The 14994-nt window shown below is 37.8% G+C and overlaps 1 long non-coding RNA gene across 1 annotated transcript in view; it reads left to right on the top strand.

The window, feature by feature from the left end:
* The first annotated feature begins 361 nt into the window (after window positions 1-361).
* The window catches only part of LOC134735748 (uncharacterized), a 61675-nt gene continuing 47042 nt past the window's right edge, over window positions 362-14994 (top strand). The window contains exons 1-2 of the long non-coding RNA XR_010119171.1: window positions 362-402; window positions 4356-4465. This is a non-coding gene — a long non-coding RNA (uncharacterized lncRNA). The remainder of the gene's footprint in view (window positions 403-4355; window positions 4466-14994) is intronic.

Below are 14994 nucleotides of genomic sequence, written 5' to 3'. Positions count from 1 at the left end.
TTATTCAGAATTGTAGTTGAAAAGATGTCCTCAGAGGAGTTTACTTCTTATACACAATGGACATGAAATAGGGCATAGAGTGAAACCATAGGCAAAACATTGGGTGGATAATGTCATTTGATGCCAAAAAAGAAGCATTGAGGAATTAGGAAAAACAAGAGATAATGAGGTCCTAGGTGACAATGGAAGCAGTTGTGGAAAACTGCTTTAAATGTCATAGAGCACTCAGAAGGAATTCCTAAATGACCTCATAAAGAAGTCCACTGTGGTTTCCCTGCAGAGGTGGGAATAGAATCAGAGTGCTAAGGATGGAGGGATTAAGAGGAGGTGATTGTATTATTCCTCTTTTCAGATAATTGAGAGAGAGAAGAGAACAGCAGTAGCTGTTGCCAGAAATATTGAGTAAGGAATAATTTTGTCTATATTTTTACATTTTTATTGAGTGCTGTTAAGTTATGATTAAGTAAGAAATTAGTAGTGAAGTTGAGGTTGAAGACAGGACAGACTGGTAACAGGAGGAAGAAGATGTACAGAGGGTGTAAGACCAGATCTGTTTCATTTCCAGCTGTAACCTGAGTTCCATGCAAGCACTGGCTACATAATACACACTCAGTAAATCATTATTAATTGAATGAATATATTTTTGAAGGAGATAATGATGAAACAAGTGAATATACGTGGGTCAGAATCCGGAAACAGGTAGAATAGTAGTTTTGACTGGTGGGGGAGGGGTCTTGTCTGTGTCTTTATCTTTCTTCTTCCAGGCAAACAGAGCTTGACTCCCATGCGTTTTTGTCGTTTTCTGGATATTAAGGGGCTAGTGGCTTTCTTGGCCCTAAACTTACCACACCTTTGGTGTTCTTCTCTCTGCACTTACATACAATTAGACATGATGTGATCACATGTCTGTCTCCACTTTCCTTCTCCTCCAGCCTAAGTTTTTTAGTTCCACTTAATTCCACCATGCCTTGAATGATTCATTTTATTTTATTTACATGTATACATCCTCATCTCACCCTCTTAACCAACTCACCTACATTCTGCCTGGTCTCCCTGTTCCACCTCTGAGCATTGCATAGATTATCTGAGATTTCAAGGCCACCTTTCTGCCTGTTTTGCAATCAAACTTGTCTCTTGCAAATCCACGAGAAAACCTCACCTCCTTTATGAAGTTGTCAGAGACTCCTTACAAAATACTAACTCAATGGTATAACTCATCTGCTATTTTTATGAGTGGATTAGCTTCAGATTGTTTTTCCGTGGAGACACAGAGGATGTATGGTATTTACTAGGATAGCACACTCCTCATGAGGACACCTTGGAATGCTCATCTTTTCCCTGAGCACTTGCAGTAAATTCTCCGTTTTCCTCCTGTTCATAATGAATATGAATTGTTATAGGAATAACATTAAATCATCTCTAAGTTAGTACTTTTATAAATTCTAACATAGCTGTTAGTAACAAATGTTTTTTAAAAATCACACCAGTGCTCCAGACTCTTTGAATAGGTTAGAGCACAATTAAGGTAGACTTAAATATTCGAACGGACAGAAAGCTTCTCCCTGTATGGCTGCAGACTGTACCTTTCTGACCAGCCATCTTATCAGTTTGAATTTCTGGTGATGAGGGGATTTAGACAAGGTGTCCCTTCACTAAGTTTACCACAAATCATATGACAGCAATTCAAAGATTATGCCTTATTCTTAAGTACAATGTGGATAATGTTGATTTATAATATAGAAGTTGTATTCGTTACCTATTAATCATTGCATAATAAATTACTCGATGACATAGAAGCTTAATGTATTTATTAAAACTGTCTCATACAGTCTCCATGGGTCAGAAATTCAGGAGGAGCTTACCTGGGTGATTCTGGTTCTAGCTGTCTCATGAGGTTTCAGTCAAGATGTCAGCAGGGCCTGCAGTCATCTAAAGGGTCCCCAGGGGCTGAAGATGCGCTTCCAGGTGGCTCACTTTCATGCCTGACAAGTTAGTGCTGGCTTTTAGTAGGAGGCCTCAGTTCCTCATCATGAGGCCTCTCTTCCCTCCACCCTCATGAGGCTGCTGGAGTGTCTTCATGTTATCTAGCAGGCAGCTTTTCCTGGAGAGCGCTACAAGAGGGCAAGGCAGAAGTCTCAGAGTCATTTATGTCCAGCCTGAGCACATACGCCATCATTCCTGCAATGTCTTGTGAGTTACACAGGTCAGCTTAATTCAGTGCGGGAGGAAACTACACAAAAGCATGAATACCAGAACCTGGTGATTGATGGGTCTTCTTGACCTGGGTTTTGCAGAACTGATATAAGACAGAACTACATGTATGCCTATAGAGGTATTCCTGTGTATGTAAATATTTCTAGATCATGTGTTTGTGATGGTTACTTTTATCTGTCAACTGGACTGCATCATAGGGTGCCCAGATTAAACATTATTTTTGGGTATGTCTGTGAGGGTGTCTCCTGAAGAGATTAGCATTTGAATCAATTGACCCAATAAAGTAGATTGCCTCCCCAGTGTAGGTGAACAGCATCTAACATAGGTGGCAGAAGGAGGAATTTGCCTGTTTTCATTTCTGCCTGCCTACTTGAGTTGGAACATTGGTCTTCTGCTCTTGGACTGGAAATTACACCATCTGGGATTACCCAGGCTCCTATTGATTCTGTTTTATATATCTGTTTTCCTATTAGGATACCTCTTATATTAAAATGCTTTGTTTACCTCAAACGCTTTACATTTTTATTACTTGCCTTAGCACCTTCACTGCAATTAGTGCTAAATATTTACTGAAAACAAAGAAGAGACATCAATATACGTATTTTGGCATACTTATTTTTTACATTTATTTTCAAGCATTTCAGGGATAGTGAAAAGTACTGATCAGTTTGCATTCGGCCAAGTCTGTTGGCTATATTTACTCCAAATGCCCATGCATGATTTCAAGGGCATAATGGATATTGCAGGGACTTAGAATCCTCTTCCAAGAAAACTGGAACCCCTGCCGGGATGTGGATAGCAGATGTGTAGTCCTGACAACGGGCACTGTGTTGTATTGCTGGATTAGATGTTCATTAAGGGAAAGTGGCGTATATGAGCTTTATACTCAAGATTTACCACTAATGCTTTCCAGACCCACAGGAATCTTCTGCACTTGTTTTTCTCCACTAACTTTAAGAGACGTAAAATCAGCCATGGGAAGTCAGAGACCAGTCCCGTGTCTCAAAGATGTGGAGATTTTGGCATCTATCCTTCTAACTGACTTGCGGTAGAATAATGGCCTAACAAAACCTTGTTCATGTTACACGTGCCCATTTGCCCGGAACACAGATATGAAATCCAGAAAAATGACTGCAAGCACGCTGGAACAAGGTTCAGCAACCTCCACCCCCAGCCGATTGCAGTGACATTGTGTGTAACAGGCTAGCAAAGACTTGGAGCCCAGGGGCAAATCGTTTAATGTATCCGTGTCTCTTTTGCCTCCCTGCCTTGTAAAAATAGAGCAATGACGGCTGGTACATCTTACAGGACTCTTGTGACAAATGGCTAATAAAAATCCAAGCAAAAGCACTGTGTAAAAAAGGGGACTGTAGAAGGCACGGTGTAACATGATGATAGAGCCTAAGAGACCCAAGTGCTTTGGGGTTAATTAGCAGATTTTGGCAATATCTTCAATGTCACTAAGGTCTGAGTAACCACAACTTCAAGAAGTTCATTCTGTGGTTCACTCAGGTACAGACTCTTTCACTTTATCAGGATCCACTTTCTCACTTTTTCTGATAGCAAGACCAATGTTGTTCAATTGGGTCAGGTCATAGGTGGTAGGGCCAAAGAAACATAAGGAGTCAGGCCAACCAAAAGGATGAATTCAGGCCTGTTTCGTCACACTGATGGACTTTGGCCCTGGTGTCTTTTTACGCTGCTTTATTAATAATGATACTTTAAATTTTTCTGGTAGAGAAGAGTGCTGGCTCTCAACTGGAATGTTTTCTGCTCTCTTTTGTACACAAGATAACTCACGGGGTATAGTGGCTCACCTCTATAATCCCAACACTCTGGAAAGCTGAGGCAGGTGGATCACTTGAGGCCAGGAGTTCAAGATCAGCCTGGGCAAATGGTGAAACGTCATATCTACTAAAAATACAAAAATTAGCAGGGCATGGTGGCATGCACCTGTAGTCCCAGCTACCCAGGAGGCTGAGGCAGGAGAGTCGGTTGAACCTGGGAGGCAGAGGCTGAAGTGAGGCAAGATTGCACCACTGCGCTCCAGCATAGGCAACAGAGCAAGACTCTTTCCATAAATAATAATAATAATATAATAATAATAATTCATGGGAGACTTGCACATTTATTCCCTATAGGCAAGGAAGATTTATTAGATGAAGATTTCAAAATACTTTCCATTGAGGAAACAGGTTGGAGGTGGGAGGCTGTAACCATGCTTGATTTTGTACCACCCTAACCTTTGCTTGTAAGTATACTTTTTGAAAACACATTTTATTAAACTGAAATGTATTTTGTTCTGAAGGGTTGAAAAAGGCTAAAGAAGTGGGAAGGAATTTGTGTTAAAATTTATACAATAAAGGAAAATTTTCCAGCAACATGGAAATACATCAGAATTGAAATCCTAGTGAACTACTAACTATGTGAAATGGACAAGTGGCTTATTATTCCAATTTTACAGAAAAGAAAATTGAGACATAAATGTTAACATCTATATGTGTATGATGATTACGTGAGGTAAATTTGGGTCTCTATTTTGAGTGTTTTGAGGGCAGGAAGAGATTAGGACTTTCTAAAATATTAAATGGGCCAATCTAAATATGTGATCAAAATTTTTCAGAGGTATATTGTGTGGTATTTACAGCAAGATGAGAATGTATTTTAAATTGATCTTTGATCATATTTTTATTCTTTTAAACATGTTCTGCCTCATTTTCTCTGTAATAATAACTATAATTATATCCATTCCCCATTATAAAGCTGCTCTTTTTTCTTTTCTGACATTCTGCCTTCATTGACTAACGATGGTGAGGCTACCCCCTGAGGTTACTTACAAAATTAAAGAGATTGGGAAGGAATGTTACATGCAGTCCACATTGTATGTGATACAGACAGGAGACAGGAGGGCAGAGTCCCTGACGACAGCTCCACCCTCAAGCCTAGAACTGTGGCCCTGAATGAGAACAGGCATTGCTGTTTTCCTGCCCAAAGGTTGCTTTTTCCAAAACCACCCTGGCCCGCCATGCCCCCTATCCTGTACCTATAAAAACCCCAAACTCCACTGGCAGAGGAAGAGTGGCACGGCAGAGAAGGAAAGAATAGAAGTGTCTGAATGTCGAAGAGCGAGCTGGACAGTCAGAGAGGAGTTCGGCTGGGGACAGCTGAGCTCCAGGGAAGATCATCTTCCCACTCCATCCCCTTTCCAGCCCCCAACCCACAGACAGCCACCTCCATCACTCAGTAAAACCTCTGCATTCGCCATCCTTCAAGTCTGTGTAACCTGATTCTTCTTGTATGCTGGACAAGAATCCAGGTTCCAAGAGGGCAGGGTATATGTCACCCTAATTCTCCACTGGTTGTTTAACACCTAGCCATCTGTGAACAGTAACTGCTAAAAGAGCATTAATTGTAACACATGCCCTCTGGGGCTCCAGAGGTTGTGGGCAACTGCTAGATGCTGCCCCTGGCACCCAAAGGCACTAGCCCTGGTTCCTGCACCAACCTACCTGCATGCTCCCCCTCCTGCAAGTGGTTTGAGTTCAGCAACAAAGCAAAACAAGTTACCACCAACCCCCAATACCCTCCCTGTGGCAAGACTCACAGGAGGGTCAGGGAACTCTCCTCCCTCATATGCATTATTCCAGTTTAGTTACCTACAAAATAAACTTGCCAGAATTAGTGTTACTACATAAGCGAAGCACCTATTTCAACATATGTGAGCTTCTAAAAATCAAATCAATGCACTTCTGTCCAATTTTGGCCAAGGCTTCATGATCTCTTTCCTTAAAACGTCAACTTAAATTTTACCATTACTTTTCTCTCTTCCTTCCCCTTATCCTATTCAACTATTATTAGAGACATTTTTAAAAAATTCCTTTCCTTTTCCATGCCTGGTTTTCTCAATCGCAATTTTATATAGAAAACATTTGACATTGTAGTCTAGCTTTTCCTAGTTAAAATTAAATATTTCATTAAAAAGAGGAGTCTATTTTTTCAGACTTGTAGGGCTCTGGGAAGTGGACTTATGGGAAAAAATGACTTTGTATTTACTTACAAATAAATAACCATGAGATCCACTGTATGTATTTATCTTTTTCTTATGTGTTACCTGTTAAAGATGACCTTGTGTTTCCCGACATACTGTCAAGTGAAAGATTTTATAAGAATGGTCCTGTATTCCTACATTATTTTATTGCATTGCTCATCGGTTTTGCATTTTCTCCCTCTCTTATGATCCTAGCCTTTCCTTTATTTGAAGTAATTATCTAGTGCATAGAACATTGTTTAATTTGGTTATTTTAGTTACTTCAAAGAAATTCTAATGTAGAATGATTTTTTATATATCTCTTACAGACTCAAAATACACATCACTATTATAAAAATCTTCCCTGCCTAGCTCATATTACCCCCGACTCCTACCCCATGGTTCCCTAGCTTATTGAATGTACTCATAGCATCTCTTTTAGTCTGTATTGCTATCATGTGTTCTTCTAATCTGTTCCCCATAGTAACACTGAAATCCTTGAGGGCACTGGTCTTATCTTTTTCAACTCTATTTTCAGCACCTCGCAGTGTGAGTGGTTGTAACTAGTTCAATAAATAACTAGATATCAAAATAAATAAATGTCAACTAATTTTTATTTATATTCAAAGATAAAATTTTATTTATTGTCATAATTGCCTTTACCCAATCTATTTTTTATTGTTTGTTTCAAATTACATCAATAAAAATGTGACAATAACCACGCTCATCCTTAGACTAACACTAATGTTTAGAAGCAGTTTCACCATATAGTTCCATTTTTAAAAATTCAGAATATTTGCTATATTCTTTAATTGAGTCTTCCCAAAGAAATCTTTGAACTAATTGTTGATTTCTCAGATTTCTATTTTGTTATCTTTAAGACACTCTTTAAATCTCATCAAAAATCTTCATGGAAATTAATTACATTGTACCCACACATTATAAAATCTTACCATTTAAAGATACTTTAGAGTTCATCTGAACCATTCTTCAAAAAATTAGCAACGAAATTCTTTTGGACTGATATTCATGTACCCAAGAAAGATAGGTAGAATATTAATTCATTTTATTATTTCCAAAGAGAAGGTGTGAAAATAAACTAGAACACAATTGAGTTGGCAGAACTGAGTTTGTGTTTACAAAACTGAAAAGGCTGGACCACAATGTGGTTTAGTGGTGATATATTAATTTAGATAACAATTAAATCTCAGAGACTTACCATACTGAAAGTTTATTTTTTGGTTCACACAAATCTGATATACTGGATAGGGGCTTTTCTCCATTCATTTACTCAGGGATCCAGGTTCCAGTCCAGTATGCACCATTCAGCATGGTTGCAGCATGGTAAGCAGCCCTGGAGGCAGCAGGTGAGCTCTTCATTGCCTTGGACCAAAATTATATGTCAGTGTTGGTGTCCTTTATTTGGCTAAAACTAGTCATAAAGACCTGCTAGACCCTACCTTGGCCAGTCTCTACCTAATTATCCCCCCTTGTCACCATGTATTAATTAAATGCACTCTCCTTTCCATATGCATAATGGACTGACCTCTCTCCAAGTGACCCAACACAAAGGCATCCGGTCTCTGCATCTAGTTCAAAGGTCAGGGTCACTGGTTGTGCTTGTTAAGGAGTATAGAACCAGACATGGGAATTCATGGCAGTCTCTACCACAGGATGTTTTGATCAAGTATGCTACATTGAATGCCTTTCACAATCAAAACACAGTCCTAGGTGGTCAGTTATATTTTTACATATCACAATTCGATTAAATGTAGAGACTAAGAACAGAACAGAAAACAAAAAATAACTGTAGCATTGCTTTTTAAATCAGTTTTCACAGAAAATATCAGTATTGTTAGTTCAAATCTTTGGAAAGACCAGATTTGATCAGTTAAGATTGAACATCCACAGAGTTAGGACCTTTGGCTTCCTTAACTGTTTTATTTTTCGAAATTTTCAGTAAAAGCTCAATGAGCATTTTTATTTACTAAGAAAAAACTGTAAGGTCATTTTACTAGCTATGAAATGATCACGATATCTCACTAGTCAAGTGGTACAGTTCAAAATAAGATAATGAAAGAACAGTTAAAATTCATACTTTTTAAATGGAGGTATTGAACTAATAAAATTTTAAAAAGTAGCTTAAAGATAATTTGCTGTATGTTTTTCCTTTTCTTCACTTTCGATCAGATCCCCATAATATCCATTCAAACCACAGGCTAAAACTGTGGCAAGGGATGGCCCCACAGCAATGCATGTTTTAAGGTTTAGCTTCCCTGAGCTCTTTGAGGCGGAATAAACATGGTTACAAATGGAATATTTCTGAGCTTGTATTTGACTAAAACATAGGCTCAAATCAATTAGCAAAAATCAGCTATACAATAGGAGGATTAGAGAAATGATTATTTCTAGAACCATTTAACACCTCTTTAGGAAAACAGCAGCTGTTAACCCAAATCCATTACTTAGAACTTTTCTAACAATAACATGTAGCTCAGTCTGAATTTTCAGTCTAATAGTTTCTTGTGTAAGGCATAAAATATATTTTTAAATGGGACTCCAGCATTGAGTTGAAAAACTGCTCGTTTCATTCAGGTAAGAGTAGCGGCTTTTTGCACAACTAAAAAAACATTTCTTTCTGTCTCTGCCTTTGTTTATCCATTTGTAAAAAGGAATTCTTTAAATTTTCATAGCATAATTGGGAAAAACGTATTTAGATCCCAATTTCCAATAACATAAAATTCTGAAAACTTTGAAAATGAAAATGAATTCATTTAACAATTTTATGTTTTGTCTCATTCTGCAAAAATATACCAAATAAACATGAGGGATCCTATGAAGCAACTTTCAGACATTCAGAACCAAAAAGACAAAAACAAAGAGAATTAAAGTAAAATATGATGTACCCAGGAGTTACAACAGTGAACCAAATACAGCCTCGAATTTCGATCTGTGCTTCACAGCAGCCAGCAGAATGAACAAAACATATTTTGTTAGTTCATATAAATAAATTAAAAATGCATGAATAAATAAATAAACCAGTTTCTCGATTCTGAAATATTTTCTGGAAGTGAGAACTGAAAGGAATTTCCACCATGGACACACAAGCAGGGAGGTTGGATTAAGTCTTTAAAACCTCCTGGTCATAGATGTGATATGAAGTTTCTTTTGACTTTTTATTTTAATGTTTAATGATTATGACAATAATGGCTAATAATTTCCCATGACCCATTTATTCAACAGTTGTTGGTGGCATATATAATGAGTGCTGGGTGTTAAGGAAGCAATGGTGAAGGAGAGACACCCTCCCTACCCTCATGGTGCTTGCAGCCTAGTGGAGCTATGAAAAGCTAGGCAAGTGAGTCCTGTGATTGGAGAAGTAATGAGAAGGGTCTTCTAAGCATAGGGGTAAAGCCTGCAAAGACCCTGAAGGGAGAAAGTAATGGCCATTCTGAGAACTGAAAGTTTGCACAGTGCACAGAGGTCATGAAGAACGAAGGAAAGGTGAGATTATAGAGGTATGCTGGTAACTAGATCATAAAGGGCTTCACAAGCCATGTTAACGAATCTGGCCTTCCACATGAGGACAGTGAACCAAAGCAAAGTTTAATGAAAATGATTCTGAGGTTTGCCAAAACAAAACACTCAAAAAACCACCAACAAAGAAACTGAACTCCAGCAATGCCATTGGATGAACTCTAACATAATGAAATGCTTATAAAGTGTGAGATGAACAGGGAAATGTAATGCTTATTCTGTGTGACCTGCTACTAGTCCCTAATACAGCAATTGGTTTCTACTCCAAGAGGGACCAGACTGCAAGAGACACAGCTCATTCCTTTGCAGTCTTGAGTCTCTTCCAACAGATAGATACATACTCCATTAGCCTAGCAGAGGTCACACATCTGGCATGGCTGCTTGTATCAGCAACAGCAGTAAAGATGCACCATGGGCCAAGGAGAATCTATCTTGGTGACTTTGTGATAATACTAAATGCCTCATGGCCTCTGCCTTCTAGTGAAGAAGGATAGTTTCTGCTATCAAAATTAAAACAAGGCTGGGTGCGGTGGCTCACACTTGTAATCTCAGCACTCTGGGAGGCCAAGGCGGGCAGATCACCTGTGGTCAAGAGATCGAGACCATCCCGGCCAACATGGTGAAACCCTATCTCTACTAAAAATGCAAAAATTAGCCAGGCATGGTGGCATGTGCCTGTAGTCCCAGCTACTCGGGAGGCTGAGGCAGGAGAATCGCTTGAATCCAGGAGGCAGAAGTTGCAGTGAGCCAAGATTGCACCACTACACTCCAGCCCGGCAACAAAGTGAGACTCCGGTCTAAAAAAAAAAAAAAAAAAAAATTAAAAGCTTGACAGATTGTCAGAAAATTTTTTGTTATAGTTAGGTCTTCAGTGAACTGAGGACAGTGAGCTTTGCTTTCCTTAGAAGACAGGGGCTAAGAAGATTCTCTTCCATGTGTGTTACAAGAGAGGAAAAATGCATGTCTTCTCAATGCAAACCTCACCCTTTCCAACTATGCGCCCAGGTCTCCTCCACACAGCAACCCCTTCCCTGACCAGACACATCACTTTTTAGAGCTGGAATTTAATTTCCTTACCCAGTGAAAAATTAAAATGCTTAAGTAATAACATTCAGCAACATTGTCTGCTCTCTGGTAATTCACAAAAACAGGGCAATTATGCTTTGCCTCGGGTGGCTGATGAGGCCACTTTGAATTTCAGGCATTATTTAATAACATCCATGCTTGCATGTAAGTGCATTGTTATAATTATTGGCCATAAAGCTGGTGGGGGGGGGGCATGTATGTATGGGGGAAATAGTTTTAACTATTTAATTTGATGATGTAACAACACACTCTTGCCATTACCATTCCTGCAAATTCATATCTAGCAACAGCATGCAACACCTTTATAACTCAGTATTTCTTTATAACTCAGTATTTCTCTGCGTGCATTCTAGTTTAAACTTTGAAAAACCATACAATTACCACTTCAAGTGAAGAGGGCTTTAGGGTGCAGCCACCATCAAGGATATATTAAAATTAAAATGAAAACACATTGAGGGACCAGAGAGAAGATTGCGACATGTGGGGCAATGAAACTGCATGAGGAATTTCAGTGCCTGAATTATTCACAGATTATCCATTTTGGCAGCCTTCTTTTCTTTTATAAGAAAACCCACTCATAGATGTCTTAATTTTCCTTTTGGCTGATATAGTTTGGGGAAGGAGTCATCTTTAATAAGGTGGTCATATGTGTTGAGGGGACTATGGAATAGTGTTAGGGCAGTTGACTTTGAACCCAGTAAGCAATGGTTCAAACCCCAATATAATCTCCTTCGTAACCTCATAAGTCACAAGGCTTCAGAGTACTTCTTCAGGAAACTGAATTTCCAAATACAATCTGTTCCACAGATATGTGAGGTTACGCTATTTGGCTCATGAAAAGAATTGGAAATAACAAAGCTGTGCTTGTTAATCTTAGAAAAAGTGAATTTAGAGGATATAGTTGTTTTAGATTGTCTGCCAGGTTTGTCAAAAAGAAATTGGGATTTGATTTATTGATCTTCATTGCTCCAGTGGGTAAAATATCTCCAAGAGATAAAATATACAGAAAGCAAATTTCCACTGAATATAAGATGTATTTTTACATTTGAGTCTGTGATAACCATTTGTCATAATTATTTTCTAGAGATGTTTTTTTTTTTTTTTTGCCCCAGATGGCAAGTTGCTTAAAACCTAAGGCTCCTTTCAGTTCTTTACAATCCAAGATTATATGCAATGGACTGGGAACAAAGAGAGGGACTGGCATTTAAAGTCTTTTAGTAAGTTTAAATTTACTTCATTGAAATGGGTCTCTGTAGGATAGGAACCCAACTTTCCCCATCTGTATCTCCATCTCCTTCTCCCACGACACACCCCACTAATGGTTTCCAGTGGCAGAAGTCCAAGATACAGTAATCCTGTTTGTTTGATGACTAAACATCCTTTTATGCCTGGAGGATCAACTCTAACAGTCAAACAAACTGAATTAGTGCCTAATGCCGAAACCAGAGCACTCTCTGGACTTTAAAGAGAGGCCTGAATCACCAATATTTCTATTCTAATTAGTGACTCCCTAGAGGAAAAATCACTTTGCTTCACTTCAGTTGATTATGACAAACTTTTGGGAATATAATTGACCAAAAAAGCACTGAGTTTAAAATGCATGTTGAGGTTCTTGGGTAGCATGAATCCATACCAAGTATACATAGAGACCATGAACTGGCATATGTTTCCCACTTTCTCAAAGTAAATGTTTTGATTTGACTTGATTTGCATTTAGAGTAAGTAAAATTGAAACTGAGATGAATGTGTGAGCTGTTTAGAAAGATGTGCCTAAGTCTGATCTGGATTTTACCTAATGTTAATTAACCCTTTAGGGAGAAGAATTTTGCATTATTTATTTGTCCTACTCATATATAGCCTGGCTAGAGCTTATGGTTGCCAACATATTATTATTTCATGAAATCTCCCTCTTACTATGTGAAAATCTTTCACATGTTCAGATCGTTTGCCCTCTTGACCTGGAAGAGAAGACCTGCTCTCTGGAAAGGTGATGTCCCAAGGAAGACCTGACACTGGGGATTCTGTTATAGTTGTTTATTCTAGGAAGGAATAGCAAACCCCCTGGATCTTCTGTGGCATGGAAAGCAAATTGTGAACTAGAAGTAAAGAACAGAGAGTGAGATGGAGCCCAAGATAGAGTATTTCTCCTTCACAATGTAGTTTCAGGCAGACTTCTATGATATAATCCTAACATAGAGATTTGTGATTTAGGAAGTAACATTATTCAATGACATCCTCTTCCCCACTCTTCTAAGGTGCTTTCCAAGTTCCAGGAACTGCGTTTTTAGATAAATAAGACCATAGGGAAAGGAATTATGTCATCATGACTATGCACATAGAAAAACCAATAGTAAAGAGAAAAGTTTTATCTCGTATGTCAGACTTTCATTATTTTTCTTTTTCATATGAAACCACCAATATTTAGAAGAGTATTGGGCATCATTTCTTGCCACAGACTGAGTACTTCACTGTTATTAACTATGGTTGGACTCCAGTTGAACCTGTTCTGAATTAATCTGAAGTTCTTATTGAAATGGAAAGAATATTTAAGAGTCAACTCCTGGTTCTGCTGACAAGAATAAAGTATGCATAGAAAGTCCTGTCATCATCACAGGTAGCCCTGATAGTCACATTCTACCAACACCATGTCATCTGTTATGTTTGGAATAGATCATCTTTCAACAACCTCCCAACTACTCACCCTGCTGTGAACCATCTTTGTCACTCCCTGCTCTGAAAAATTGTGTAGTTTTTTTTTTTTTTTTTTTTTCAGAAAGAGGGAGGTAAAAAATTAGAGTAATTTAAGCTTCACATTTACTCAGAATATGTTGCTTTTTAATTTCCAGTTCAACATTTGTCTTTAATTAGGAAGAAAGAATACATATGTTACATTGTCATAGCTAGTTAATCTTATCATTTTTTTCTTTGTCCCAATACACTTTGGAACAAATGTTATTCTCCATTCATCCTGACACTAAATTGGTTAGCCAAACCCAAAGATCTACTAATAATCCTGCTTTGGCATGGGAGAGTGAGTGAGATAAGGAGGCAATAGAGGAGATGAATTGACAAATGGAAGGAATAGAATTCTGGTTGATGTCCTTGTCTCTAAGCTGTAGCAGCAAGTATTTATCCTAAGTACATAAGATTGTTAAATAATGATGAATGCCGTTTGATTATCACCTCTTGCAGTAGAAGTCTAACTCCAGATTGCATTAATCTCTTTCTCTATTTGTCTCCTCTAGTATCTTATATATAGATAAGGTATATGTGCACGTATGTGGTTGAAAAGGAATATCCATCTATTCAGATTCAGAGATTAATGGAATAAAAAACCACTGTTTTTTTCTTTATTTAAAAAAGCCACATTTTTTTATAGTATAGCCTTCTTGGTTCTCTTTCTTAAGAAAAGGTATTAAAATTTGAACCTGTTCAGAGAATGTTAATTTTAACCATCGGTTAGAATTCAAATATCAGTTAGAATCACAAATAAGTGATTCCTCAGATTCATATGCAACTTGTAATGCAGTTTCAAGTTTGGTTGTGGCAAAATCCTAAATTATTGTATATCTGGACAGTGGGAATGCCCAAAAATCTTTTAGATGATTGACCAGAATGGGAGAGGGTTTTTATACTATAACCTGAGATTTCAAAATAATAGCATCCTAATCCTACTAATTCAAATAATTACCAAGTTAATATAAACAAAGAGTTTTAGAGATTTCAGAAAACCTATAGCAAAGACATGACCACATCATAATTCATAATCTATAATTTTCAGAGCTATAAGGATAAAATTATAATTCTTCCTTATCTAATACGACTAATATATATTAGTACAAAGATATCCAGGGTTGTTCACCAGATTGTTAAAAACTTTGATATGTGTCTATGTTTCTGTTTTTGTATTAGTACCATGCTCTTTTGGTTATTGTATCCTTATAGTTTGAAGTCAGTGTGATGCCTCCAGCTTTGTTCTTTTTGCTTTAGATTGCTTTGGCTATACAAGCTCTTTTTTTTGGCTCCATGTTAATTTTAGAATAGTTTTTTCTAGTTCTGTGAAAAATGATGTGTGTAGTTTTTTTTTTTTTTTTTTTTTGAGATGGCGTCTCGCTCTGTCGCCCAGGCTG

Source organism: Symphalangus syndactylus, chromosome 23 (assembly GCF_028878055.3).
Source record: "Symphalangus syndactylus isolate Jambi chromosome 23, NHGRI_mSymSyn1-v2.1_pri, whole genome shotgun sequence".
NCBI classification, from domain to species: domain Eukaryota; kingdom Metazoa; phylum Chordata; class Mammalia; order Primates; family Hylobatidae; genus Symphalangus; species Symphalangus syndactylus.
Note: the sequence above shows the minus strand (reverse complement) of the source record. Positions and strands in the feature narration are given on the sequence as shown.